The 13,377-nt window shown below is 43.5% G+C and overlaps 1 pseudogene; it reads right to left on the bottom strand.

Annotated features, from left to right (window-relative positions):
* Positions 1-719: 719 nt before the first annotated feature.
* LOC142452345 (CCN family member 2-like) lies at positions 720-2,589 on the bottom strand (annotated as a pseudogene).
* Positions 2,590-13,377: the final 10,788 nt, after the last annotated feature.

The following is a 13,377-nucleotide window of genomic DNA, read 5'->3' as shown; positions in this document are numbered from 1 at the left end:
TATGTCCTTCCTATGGTGGTCAGAAATCGAGGCTAATCATTTGAAACTCGGAGGCATGCACAACAAAATAATACAATTTTGAATTAATTTAGATAGCTGTACAAATTAATATATATAATATCTACAATAAGTACAATACAGCTTTTTCAAAAATCTGGCTTATAACAGGCAAACAACCTTGTCACATGCTGCCCAGTCTAAGAGAAAGGGTTCTATTCCTGAACACTGCCATTGAAATCAGAATGTCAAAGCTGAGTCTGCAGTTCTGCCTTCCAGAATGACGTAACTTAGCCTCTTGATGGCCCAGACAACATATCCTTACAACGCTGGAGGTGCAGGCAGGTCATCAAGCTTGCTCAAGTGTTCCTTCTTCATTTTGTTTCCAACATAGCGATCTGCTTACCACTTCAGGATGACATTGTTCCCCATGCAACTCATTTCTCCTGGTGCCTCCACTGCTCCCTAAACCCTGCCCCACAAAATACCATGATGTTGTGAACTAATGAGGTGCCACTGCCAAGTTTTGCTTTCTTCACACAGTGTCTGGAGTTGATAGAGTATTTGTATGAATACCACAGACCACAATTTTTTATTCTGTTGGGAGTTCCTTTTCACAATGAGAAAATAGTTTTAAATAATTGGTGTTTTCTGAGCAAACATTTGTACCCAACGCCTCCCTCCCCCCCAAGAAAAATCCCTCACACCTAGATCAGTTCAAATTACAGTCTACTGAGATAGTATCGCTCACTTGCTGGCTTTAAATCATATCTCCATAACTTCCTCCAATACAGTCACTCAAAAATGTTACTACCTCAAGGGCAGTTGTAATGGCAGGTGCAGTCCTTGATGAACATCATGCTCTTCTCAATGATCTCACCGTCAGGACACTGGAACTCCACGGGCAAGGTGGTTGTTTAGCTGGGTGTGCAACACCTGCCATCACTGCACTCTCCACAGACGTGAGACGGTAGGTTTTCAAACTCGTGCAGCCAAATAGGTGAAACTTGGTTGGATGGGCCATTCTTATCAAATGGATGCACATTCTGTCATTCTCAAAAGACAAGGGAAAAGAAATTAATTTTGTCTGATTTTACTTTTATTTTGATGGGAGGAAGTTTGATTGTCATTTGCGAGACTTTCAGAAATAGACCCAGCCTGTCTTAGGATGACTCAACTTTACTAACACTATAGGGTTCTGTAGCAGGCAGTGGGTGGTTCCTATTACACAATATCCCATTCCCTTGAAATAGCTCACAGGTTAGATATTTTGGGGAGGTAATGGGCCTCTAATAGTGAGGCTGGTAAGGGACCTAAACTTTGGTCCCACTCTCAATTCAGGAAAAATAGTGAAAGAACCAGATTAATTTACCTTAATTGCCTCGTCCAGGTACTCAGTGCAAGGCCTCATGAGGCAGAGGCGTTGCTGCTTTTGTACCCTGCAGTTGGTGTTGTCATTGGTAACCTGAGTGGAGATGCCCATCCCACAATCTTGGAACAAGTGCTCCACTCTGTTGTCTGGACCTGGCACTTGGGTTGAATCGTCATCATTGTTGGGTCTGGGCCAACTGTGTCTTTAAGTCGATAAGCTATGGGGCAATGCACATAAATTTAGCTACAAAGCGAACATCACATTCCCCTTCCCTTTGCAAAGTTAGGGCTTATTCTGTGGGTTTGCAATTTCTAACAGGAGTACATCACACAGGGGAAATGGCAACAGTGACTTAGAGGGCGACAACTCACTTGCAAGGGTAGTGCCAACTGTTGTGAGCTCCTTGGGGTCATCACAGACCCACCCGGTGCAGCATTTCCCTGGAGGCTTGACCTTTTGCGGGGAGAGGCAGTCAGGGCTGGGCGGGCCAACGTTTAGGGGGCAAAGGATCTCGCAGACCATAAACTGACTTGTGCAAAGGCACCTTATTTTGGAGTCGAGCATGAAAGTCTCTCCATTCTTATACGCCTTTCCTTTGTCGTAGCAGGGGGCACCGTGTACACCTGAAGAAGAAGAAGGGGATGCAGGAGGTCGGTGAGTATGCTCCCTGAGGCCGGAAGTCTAAGCGCGTCAGAGACATGCAGGATGAGCAGCTGGTGTCATTTTAAATTTAATTTCAGATTTGGAATTTTGAGGAGTTGGGTGCGGGTCGTGAGCGGGGAGGTGAATGGACACCAAGTAGCTCGGGTATTGGGGCTGCGGGTCCTATTTTTGCACACTCCAGTCGTGCGGTTCGGGGGGGTCCCAAGGTCACAATAGAGGTGTTTCTTGTCGTCGCAGCGGTCAGGTCGCTCACAGGACTCGCCCAGTTGCTTGGCGCACATGCGCAGCAGTTACAGCCGTCCCTTACCACGCTCACCCCCGCAGGGCAGCTGAATCTTTACTTGGAGGCACAGTGGCACGGCCCGCTGCATCTCTGACCAGTGGCCCTCTGCGGGAGAGGTGGCGGTCAGCAGGGCCGTTCGCTGGACTGAGACAGAACACTGACTCCTTTGTAGCTCTGAGTCCCCCAGGAGCCACAGAGTTGTCTTGCTTACCGAGCTGCAGAGGGCCAGCAGGAGCACCAAGAAGAGAAGAGAGCCCATGCTAGCTGCAGACATGGGTGAGGCAGAGGGCGCGGACAGCTGCAGCAGAACCGGCGCTGCAGGTCAGGCGGGCTGGTGGTCTGCGGCGGGCTTTCTCTGATGGTTTCTGCCTGTATGTGCAGGTTGGATGCTGGTGGTCGCTTCACTGGCTTCGTGCTGGAAGCGGTCTCCATGCTGTGGTTGGAATTTCACAGGCTGCCTCCTCCCAGTGGGTAGAGCTGTTGTGTGAGGTGGGCCTGGTGGACCGGGTTTTTAAATGCTCAGGATTACTCCAGCTGGCCAAGGATCAGAATGGAGTCAAAAACAAAAGAGGGACATACCTCGAATTCCTCCCCACCTCCCTGTCACATCAACATACTGATTTGTTTCTCACCCTTTGAGAGTCTACATTCCTCATGCCTGATAAAGATACTGCACTCTATTTTAATAAAAAATATATATAAATAAATAAAAGCCCAATATTTCCAGGCCCAAATAGATTTATTTCACCCGTTTCCATTCACACCCCTCTTGATTTATATCATTTAAAGGGATGCTGGCAATTTGTATTTTTATTGTGTTTGACCCATTTCTGTTCCTAGTGGCTATGCCTGTTGTATTTATTAACAGAAATCCTATTTAGAAGGTAGGTAGATGGAGAGGGTGTGATAGCAAGCCTTTTAAAACAATCCAAAAGACTTCCTTTTTATTTTTTTCTGTAATAATTTTAGTTTTAGAAAGTTGTGGTGCACTAACCCACCCAAGGGGAGGGTATTGTTTATATCTCCACAGGAAAAGAGGGACCAGACTTCAACCCAAGGCCTCATGGTGTGAATTCAACATTCCGACGTGGAGTAGGGAACCAGTGGAGAGGTCTGGGAGGCTGGCCCCAGTACAAAATATTAAGTGGATGCCTGCCCCTCCCCCCAGAAGAATTTGTTTCAAAGGACGACATTGTGCCTATATTTATAGGTTTAGTATTAAGGTGGAGGAAGGACCTTGGGCCTCTACTCAAGCACTACCTCAATGTATGAATAGTTTCTTCTATTAAATTGGCATTCTATGATTCTCACCCTCCTGACACAACCGCTGAAGCCAAAGCAGGTGAACAAGCAAATGTGGTGAGGAAAGCTGTTGGTGCCTGGCTATCAAAAGAGATAGCATCTGGGGTCTTAAAGGCTTGAAGATAAACAAGCGGCCATCTAGCTCAGAAGCATCAAAGCCCACATGGAAGAACACACCAGCCTGTGTGATCACATGGTCCCGAAGGAATCGGTTATCAGGCATCAAAGAACAAAAAAATCATATCATTGGGAGCACACCTCCATGATATGATCGCTGAGGACAAACGGGTGCATAAGCAAATGTGGCGAAGAAAGCTGATGGTGCCCAGTTATCAAAAGAGATAGCGTCTGGGTCTTAAAGGCCATTTAGCTCAGAAGCAACAAAGCCCACATGGAAGAAGAACACCAGCCTGTATAATCACGAGGTGTCAAAGGGACCAGAACAACAACAAAAAAACCTTACCATCATGAAAGAAGGGGGAAGTGGAGCAGTGAGCCAATAAGGACCAAGACATGGAAATAGCCAGGGCGCTACAATAGATGATGAGGAGGGTGCAGTGTTCCTGGTTGGTTTTGATAAACTGAAGAGTATCTGAGATGAATTCTGAGAGGTAAAGAATGAATAAACATCGTGGTGTAGGAGGAAAGAGGAAAGAAAAAGAGAAAAGAAGAAGAAAGCAAAGAATTATATATAGATATAAATACACATATGTATATATGCAATTATATAAATTATGAAGATAGGTGTACACACACACAAGAAGGAAATAGTTTTTGGGCCTCTCATTAAATCTTAACTCACTACAAGAATAGTTTGTTTGAATAATGTTACAGTGTATGAAACTCAACTTCCTGACATGATCACTGAAGACAAAATGGGTCCATAAAAAATGTGAAGAAAGCTGATGGTGTCTATTAAAATATATGCCATCTTGGGTCTGAAAGGCTTGAAGTTAAAGAAGTGTCCATCAAGCAGGGAAAGCAACAAAGTCCACATCGAAGAAGCACACCAGCCTGTGTGATCATAAGTTGTTGATGGGAATAGGTATCAGAAGTTCAAAAACAAGCAATAAAAATTGATGTGAAAAAGCATGGACAAAGTGGAAATCCCAAACCACCTGCAAGATCAGTGGGCACTCTCACACAGTAGGGCCACACTGAAGGGTTGATATATCCAGGGTGCGGTATAGCACTGATGAAACACATACTATGCTGTAACTCTTTAGTATTTCCTCTCTTTACTATGATGGTATTTGTTTTACCTCATTAATCCTGTTAGACCTGCACATATTTGTTTGTATGATTACGATCATTCGTTGCATGCAAGCCAAGACAGATAACCTTACAGTAATCTTAATGGGAGTAATGATTCCCAGAGGGTATGGGAAAGGGGGGCGGGCAGGGAGATCTAATAGCAACAGTGTCAGCAAAACCTCATTCGAGCGTATGAACAACTGGACTGTAGGTGAACAGAGCTATTAGATGGCGGCAGATAGAGTTAAATATATGTATTACGTCATAATAATGAATCATAATAAGCGTTCCTTAGGGGAAGGGAGGGGGAAGAAGAGGATAAACAGGAGCCGATATCAAGGAACTCAAGAAGAGGAGAAAATGTGATATAACTAACGGTGGCAGATTTTGTACAATTATGCTTGATCTAATTGAATTATTGATTGTTATAAAATCTGTAAATGTTCCCCATTAAATGTTAAAATAAAATTATAAAGACAAAAAAGGTGGAAAAAATACTGCAAACCTCAACTAGAAAGCAGGTGCTTTGGGAATGGTGATGGCAACATGTGTACAGGTGTGCTTGACCTAACTGATGAATGTGTGGATTGTGATAAGAGTTGTATGAGCCCCTAATAAAATGATAATAAAAAATTCTGCAAAACATGAAGGGAACTTAACAGATCTGCAAGGGGAGCCACACCATGAATCTACTGAGGAGTCCTCAGTATCAACCTCAGGTTCAGAAGGGCAGCATATGGAGCTCCCAAGCCTGGTGGGGAGGTACTCATGAAGGAGGTCAGCAGACAGACCTGGGAGTATTTATCCATTTTTGTCCTCTCTCTTTTTCTTTTTCTTTTTTTTATTTCTCCCTTTTGATCTTTTGTTTTCTTTTCATTCTTGCTTTTCTTCTGCCTATATAAGATAAGCATGTGAAACAAGGCAAAGGTGAAAGCAACAGGACTGACGGTTCCAGGAGGACATGAAGGAGATGTAGGTGGGAGGGGCGGGGGAGTGGGAGTGCTTAGCAAACAATGCTGTGGACAGGACAGCACCGAGAGAATTAAAATTAACAGTGAGGGAGTGCCGAGGGACCCTGGTGGTGTTGGAGCAACAGTAATCTAGTTGAGAGGAATTAAAGGTAAATGAATGTTTTGCATGACACTGGATCATGAGGAAGGAAAAGGAAAGATCTAGGAAGCAAAACGTCGATAGAGGTAGATATATAGTTGTGTACATATGTAAATAAATTCACAAATGTAATGGTGTTGGCCTACATACATATATTTATATGGTAATATATTGAAGAAGTGGATGGACTTTGGGGTTCTACTCACGCCCTGCCTCAGTGCAAGAACTCTTTTTCTTACAACCTTGTATTCTGCGATTCTCACCCTGCTGAAACAATCACTGACGACAAAAGTGGTGGATAAGCAAATGATGTTAAGAAAGCTGATGTTTCCTGGCTATTAAAAGATATAGCTTCTGGGGTCTGAGAGACTTGAAGTTAAACAAGCAGTCATGTAGCAGAGAAGCAACAAGCCCATATGAAAGAAGCATGCCAACATCTGTGATCACAAGATTTACACGGTATTAGGTAACAGGTATCAGAAGACCCCAAACTAATAATTATATTTTTGAGAATAAATAAGGGAAGAGTGGAGACCTAACATCTACGTGTAGACAAATGGACATCCCCTCACAAAAAGGGTCACAACAAAGGGACCAGTCAGCAAGGGTGCAGTGCAGCACTGGCGAAACACACAATATTCCTATGGTTCCTTGAGGCTTCCTTACCCCCAATGTCATTACCCCAGCAGGACCTTACAACTCCTGCTAGACCAGAGCGTGTATATTGGCACAGACAAGCACTCTCAACACATTGAAATCTAGGACATATAGACCCCTAAGGAACAGAAATTAGAGGAGCAACAGCAATAGGGTAGGGGAAATTGGGAGGTAAAGGAGAAGAAAAGGGGGGCCTATATCATTGACTGCACACCTCCATGATAGGATCACTGAAGACAAATGGGTGCATAAGCAAATGTGGTGAAGAAAGCTGATGGTGCCCGGCTATCAAAAGAGATAGTGTCTGGGGTCTTAAAGGCTTGAAGGTGAACAAGCGGCCATCTAGCTCAGAAGCAAAAAAGCCCACATGGAAGAAGCACACCGGCCAGTGCGATCACGAGGTGCCAAGGGACCAGGTATAAGGCATCATGCAAAAAAAACAACAACGATATAAGTGTGTGTATGTATGTGTACATATGTGTATATGTATATATATATATATACATATATATATATATATATATACCATATTAAATGAAGGGGGAAGTGCAGAGTGGAGACCCAAGGCCCAAGTGTCGGCCAATGGAGATCCCCTCATAGAGGCGTTTAGGAGAGGAGATGGGTTAATTAGGGTGCGAGGTAGTACCGATGAAGAACACAGCTTTCCCCCAGATCCTGGATGCTTCCTCCCCCCAACTACCATGATCCGAATTCTACCTTGCAGGCCTGGATAGGACAGAGGCTGTACACTGGTACATATGAGGGCTGGAGGTACAGGGAATCCAGGGTGGATGATACCTTCAGGACCAAGGGTGTGAGGGACGATGCTGGGAGAGTGGAGGGTGAGTGGGTTGGAAAGGGGGAACTGATTACAAGGATCCACATGTGACCTCCTCCGTGGGAGAGGGACAGCAGAGAAGGGGGGAAGGGAGACTCCGGATAGGGCAAGATATGACAAAATAACGAGGTATAAATTACCAAGGGCACATGAGGGAGGGGGGAATGGGGAGGGAGGGGGAAAAAAAAAGAGGACCTGATGCAAGGGGCTTAAGTGGAGAGCAAATGCCTTGAGAATGATTGGGGCAGGGAATGTATGGATGTGCTTTATACAATTGATGTATGTATATGTATGGATGGTAATAAGAGTTGTATGAGTCCCTAATAAAATGTAAAAAAAGAAAAGAGGAGAAAAAAATGATTAGGGCAAAGACTGTACAGATGTGCTTTATACAATTGATGTATGTATATGTATGAACTGTGATAAGAATTGTATGAGCCCCTAATAAATTGTTAAAATTAAAAAAAAAAAGAGCTCTTGACACAGGGAATCCAGGACAGTAATGGGAGTAGTGACACCAGGAAGGTAAGAGGAAGGTGGGGAGAGAAGGGAGAGAAAGGGGGAACCAATCGCAATGATAACCTTTTAAGCCCCACCCCCACCCTAGGAAGATGAACAGCAGAAACATGGGTGAAGGGAGACAGCTGTAAGATATGAAAATAACAGCAATTAATAATTTACCAAGGGTTCACGAAGGTGGGAGGGTGGGGGAGGAAAGGGAAAAAATAGGAGCTGACACTAGGGCTCAAATAGAAAGAAAAGGTGTTGGAAATGATGGCAACATTTGACAAATGTGCTTGATACAATAGAATGATTTATTAAAATAAAAAACAAAACAAAAAAGTCTATAGAGAGAGCAATGGATGAGTGACTTAATACACTGGGGGTATGGGAGGGGATGCTGGAGGGAAATGGAGCGTTAGTAGCAAGGAGTACAAGAAGGAAAAAACTTCTGAAACTGATTGTGGTGATGACTGTACAACCCTTTTGGATGTGACTGAACTATTTAAGTGTATGATATTGAAGTGAATGAAAGTATTTAAAAATTTTTAAAGAGAAAAAATAAATTGCTTTGAAAATGAAAAAAAAAGGGGGGGGCCTAACTCAACAATCCACCCACAAAGGGGAAGAACAAGAGAAATGTGAATGAAAGGAGACAGGGATTGGTGTAATATATGAAAAAATAATAATAATGTATAATTCATCAAGGATTCACAAGGATGGGAGGGTGTGGGAAGGATGGGAAAACAAAAAGACCTGGTGTCAGGGGCTCAAAAGGAGAGAAAATGTTTAGAAAATGATGATGGCAATGTATGTACAAATGTGCTGGATGCATAGATTGCTATAAGAGCTGTAAGAGTCCCCAACAGATTTTCAAAAATTAAATCAAAATAGTAGTCTGAATTCATAAGATGGTTTATTTAAAAAAATACTCACTCATAGGATAGGTGATTGGGTAGAAGTGACTTCACATCAAGAAGGGATTGTGATAAGGAAGTGGAAATTGTTCTGGGGTTGTGATAAGAACAGGAGAAATCAGGATGTTCCCAAGCTTGTGTGAAGCTCAGCTTACCTGCACAATGTTCTGCTTCTGTATGATGCAGCTTCTTACAAAAACCACATGCTGGCACAAGCTAAAAGATAATGCAAAGTTCAGCATTTTTTGGGAATGGCATCTCTGTGATCAATTAAACTATATTCCTCTAAAAGCTTATCTCAGGTTGAAGCGTCTGGTTTGGTCCCTCAGCGGGGACTCTGGGTTTGGAACCCGATAAACCCTTCTAAACGGATCTCAGCTTCTGTTCATTTTGTCCATCCAACCACCTGCATTTAACATGTGGAGATCCAACTGAGCTAGAAAGAGGCGGGTTTGGCCCAAATGCCCGTGTGTTCCTGAAGAGTACACTCTCTGTGGCTGTGTTTGGGTGGTGGACTAAGGGACGCCTCCCAACCCGGTTCGTCCAGAGAAGGGGGATAGAGCCTCGAGTAATCTGTTCAGTTTTAAGGCACTTGTGTTTTTCTAAATACTATTTGTTCTGTGTTTTAGTGTCACTCTGTCTTGTGGCCATCAATTTTCCTACAACAGGCATGGGATCAATGCAAAGAAAACAGTCTATGGAGCTTGATCTCATGCTGGCCGATGGTTTCTATGGAAGAAGAGAGCTGCCTTTTATAGGGAGACAGTCAAGCATAGGACCTTGCGTGCCCTATGCACCTGTGATTGGTAATTATTTGATATTGGATGGCTTTGAGGGGTCTTTCGATTTTTCTCTGTTTTATCCTATATGAGTTCTTTTTCTACTTCGGATCCACGGTAAGGCAAGACAACCAGACCAACTTTCTATATCACCCTGTCGATCTCAGAATGGCTATAAGCCACCCATTAATTTGACCAAAGTAACCAGTGTAATTCAGGACAAAGATGAGAGCCAGCAGCATATTTGGAGAGGTTATTTGGTACCTACCTGCTATATACCCCACTAGACCCAGAGGTGCTGGATTACGGAAAGGCCATTAATGTGGCTTTTGGGTCCCAGGCTGCACAAGATATCAGAAAAAAGTTACACAAAGTGGAAGTATCTGCATGGGAAAATTTTAGTGAATTATTAGAAATAGGAGAAAAGAGATACTACTGGAGACCCACGAGAAGAGAAACCAAGCCAAAGTAATGGCCAAAATTTTTGCCATGATCGTGGGGAGATGAGAACCTCTTCCTGGGCCAGGTAGACAGAAGTGACAGAAAACACACAAAGTGCTAGGCAAGAGCTAATGTGCCTATTACAAAGAGGAGAAACATTGGAAATTCAACTTCCCGAAATGACCTCAGCGAGGAAGTCAGCCCTGCAATACAGAGATTCCACCCATTCCACTGCTAGAACTGGAATGAGGATGTCAGGACACTGCTGTTCCCCCAGAGCTCATGATAACAGTGAAAGTGGGGGACAGGCCTGTCACATTCATTGTAAACACAGGGGCAACCCACTCAGTCCTCATGTAAGCAGCTGGCTCCATCAGCAAGAAAGAAGACTATTGTGTTAGTCTGGGTACTTTAGGAAAACAAATCCACAGAAACTCATGTATAAGAGAGAGTTTTATATAAAGGGTAAGAGCATATCAAGAAAACATCCCAACCCAGTGTTGCCCAAGCCCACAAGTTCAACATTAAAGCTTATGTCTGACAATAAATCCACAAAGTCCTCCTCTATCTCACAAAACACACACTATGACACTGACTGCAGGAGGAAAGCCGAATCAGTCAAAGTGTAAGCATCTCTTCGCTGACAGGGGTCTCCATATGGCTGCTCCAGCACCCAGGGCTGCATAGGGGTAGGTCCATGTGACTGCTCCTTGGGAATGTCTTGCAGGAAATGATTCTTGCCACTTGAAGCAGGGAACTGGCTAAGGCAATAGGACCCTAATCCAACCATCACAAAGCAAGAGATCCAAGAAATAGAAAGGCGAGGCACATTCAGTCATGTATCTCTCTGTCCTTCAATTAACCCCACATGTGTTTATCAGCCAGGTTGGCACAATAAACTTTAACTAACTGAACTACCATTCATGAGCAACAGGAAAATTAGAAACTGTTTCCAGGACTCCAGGGAGGTGAGGTGGAACACTCTTTCCTTCTCATGCCACATTGTCCCTATCATCTTCTAAGCAGAGACTTATTGCAACTTAAGTGTGTGATTAGCTTTGAACCAGTCCATACACAAAGAACTTTAGGCAGGCTCCAAGAATAAACCCTCTGGCGGGTATTTGTGACTTGATGACAGTGATCTCTTGACAGTCATTGAGTCTTCCTCTTGAGCACATGAAGGAAGACAGTTGACTGAAGTCCTGAAAGGTTGGGCAGAAGAGAACCTCCCTCCACAGTTGTATTTCTGCTAAAACCTGGAACAAGCCCAGAACTTACTTACATCACACTTGGTTTATGCTAAAATTATAATACCCTGCCACACACCATGGACTAATTCTCCTCTGCAAGTCTAGAAACCTGGTTTCTAAGGTTACCACTAAGTCCTCGAATTTTGAGAGGTCAATAAAAGAGTCTAAATGATACATTGACATCCCTCTGTACCAAACCCTTATACATTTCTCAGACTCCTCCCACGGTCTTTGTGCACATATACAGTATTGGACCTGAAAATGCTTTAAAAAATCATTTTACTAGGGGCTCTTACATCACTTATCACAATCCATACATACATCCAATGTGTCAAGCACATTTGTATATCTGCTGCCATTATCATTCTCAAAACATGTTCTTTGTACTTGAGCTCTTGGTATCAGCTCCTATAACGATGATTTCTTTTAGCATCCTGTTGGCCCCCATAAGTCAGTCCAATTTCACTTTTCAACGGATGGACTGGGAAGTAACCAGCTGGCAGTGAACATGTGGTCCACTCCCCAAAGGGTTTAAGAAAGCACCCAAGATATTCAGAGAAATCCTCTAGGACACCGTTTCTCAATCTGTGGGTCATGATCCTTTTTGAGGTCAAATGAAGACCCTTTCACACGGGTTGCCTAAGACCATTGGCAAGCATATATTTCAGATGGTCCTAGGACTGAGACACCGCTCCTATATCTGTCTCAAGTCCTGTCTGCCCACATGCAGATATGCCCACACACGAGTTACCAGTGTGAAGACTGTTACCAATTCTACACCTTGCTTCAAGAAAATATTTCATTTATTTTCAATTACAAAGAAATATTTAACAATATATAATTATAAACTGTTTTTGTGATTACTCACTGTGCTTTAATTATGTTCAATTGGTAGCAATGAAAATATATCCTGAAAATCAGATATTTACATTATGATACATAACAGTTGCAAAGTTATAGTTATGAAGTAGTAACAAAAATAGTTTTATGGTTGAGGTTCACCACACCTTGAGAACCACGGCTCTAGGAACTGTAGGATATTGCTGACTTTGGATACCAGGTTTCGCCCAGTTAGCTAAGCCACTGTGTGAAACTCTGAAGGGTAGAGGATGATTGTACTTGGACTCCAGCTGCCAAGGAGCCAAGTAAAGGTCTCAAGAGGGATCTCCTCTCTTTCACTGTTCTAGCTTTGCTTGATACCACAAACAACTTGTTACTCTTTGCATAAGAAAGGAGAGGAATCAGGAAGGGAGTCATGGCTCGGAAGTGAGGTCATTGGAAAAGACCAGTGGCATACGTGTTAAAGAAATTAGACCCTGTTGTGGCTTGATGGCCCCCCTGCCTCAGAACTAACTCAGTAGTCACCTTACTAGTAAGAGAGGCCAAGAAACAGTCACTGGGCCCAAACCTGGAGATCAGCATTCCACATGCAGTAGAAACCCTGTTGCAGCAGCTTCTGGCCCAGTGGATCTCTAAAGCACACTTAACCCATTATCAGGTTTTGCTACTAACCATTCCAAAGTACCGTTTTCAGCTGCCCTCTGAATAAATCCAGTCACAATGCTACCTGAGGGTGACCCAGAGGCCACTCCAGTACACTAGTGTATCAAAATAATCCAATTGACCCAGAGCACTCGGCTTGACTTGACTGAAACCCTGGTCGGAAAGCCCGAACTCACCCCCTATATGGATGGAGGTCTTTCATCAAAGATGGAGTCAGGATGAATGGAGGTGTAGTGGTCATCGATGACTCTGTTCTGTGCTCTGTCTCCTTGCCAACTGGGACCTCAGCACAGTGAGCAGAATTAATTGCCCTTACGAGTACTCTCCAAAGGGCAGAGGTTAAGAGGGTAAACATTTAGACTGATAGCAGGTACGCTTTCACCATGTTTCATATTCAAAGGATGATACATAGAAAACGATGTTTGTTGACCTCAGAAGGTACTGGAATAAAAATTAGAAAACAAATGTTCAACTGTTAGAAGTCATCTCTACATATAGTAAAGGGTCTGT

The sequence above is a fragment of the Tenrec ecaudatus genome, chromosome 7 (assembly GCF_050624435.1).
Source record: "Tenrec ecaudatus isolate mTenEca1 chromosome 7, mTenEca1.hap1, whole genome shotgun sequence".
NCBI classification, from domain to species: Eukaryota; Metazoa; Chordata; class Mammalia; order Afrosoricida; family Tenrecidae; genus Tenrec; species Tenrec ecaudatus.
This window is presented reverse-complemented; position numbering and strand designations above follow the sequence as displayed.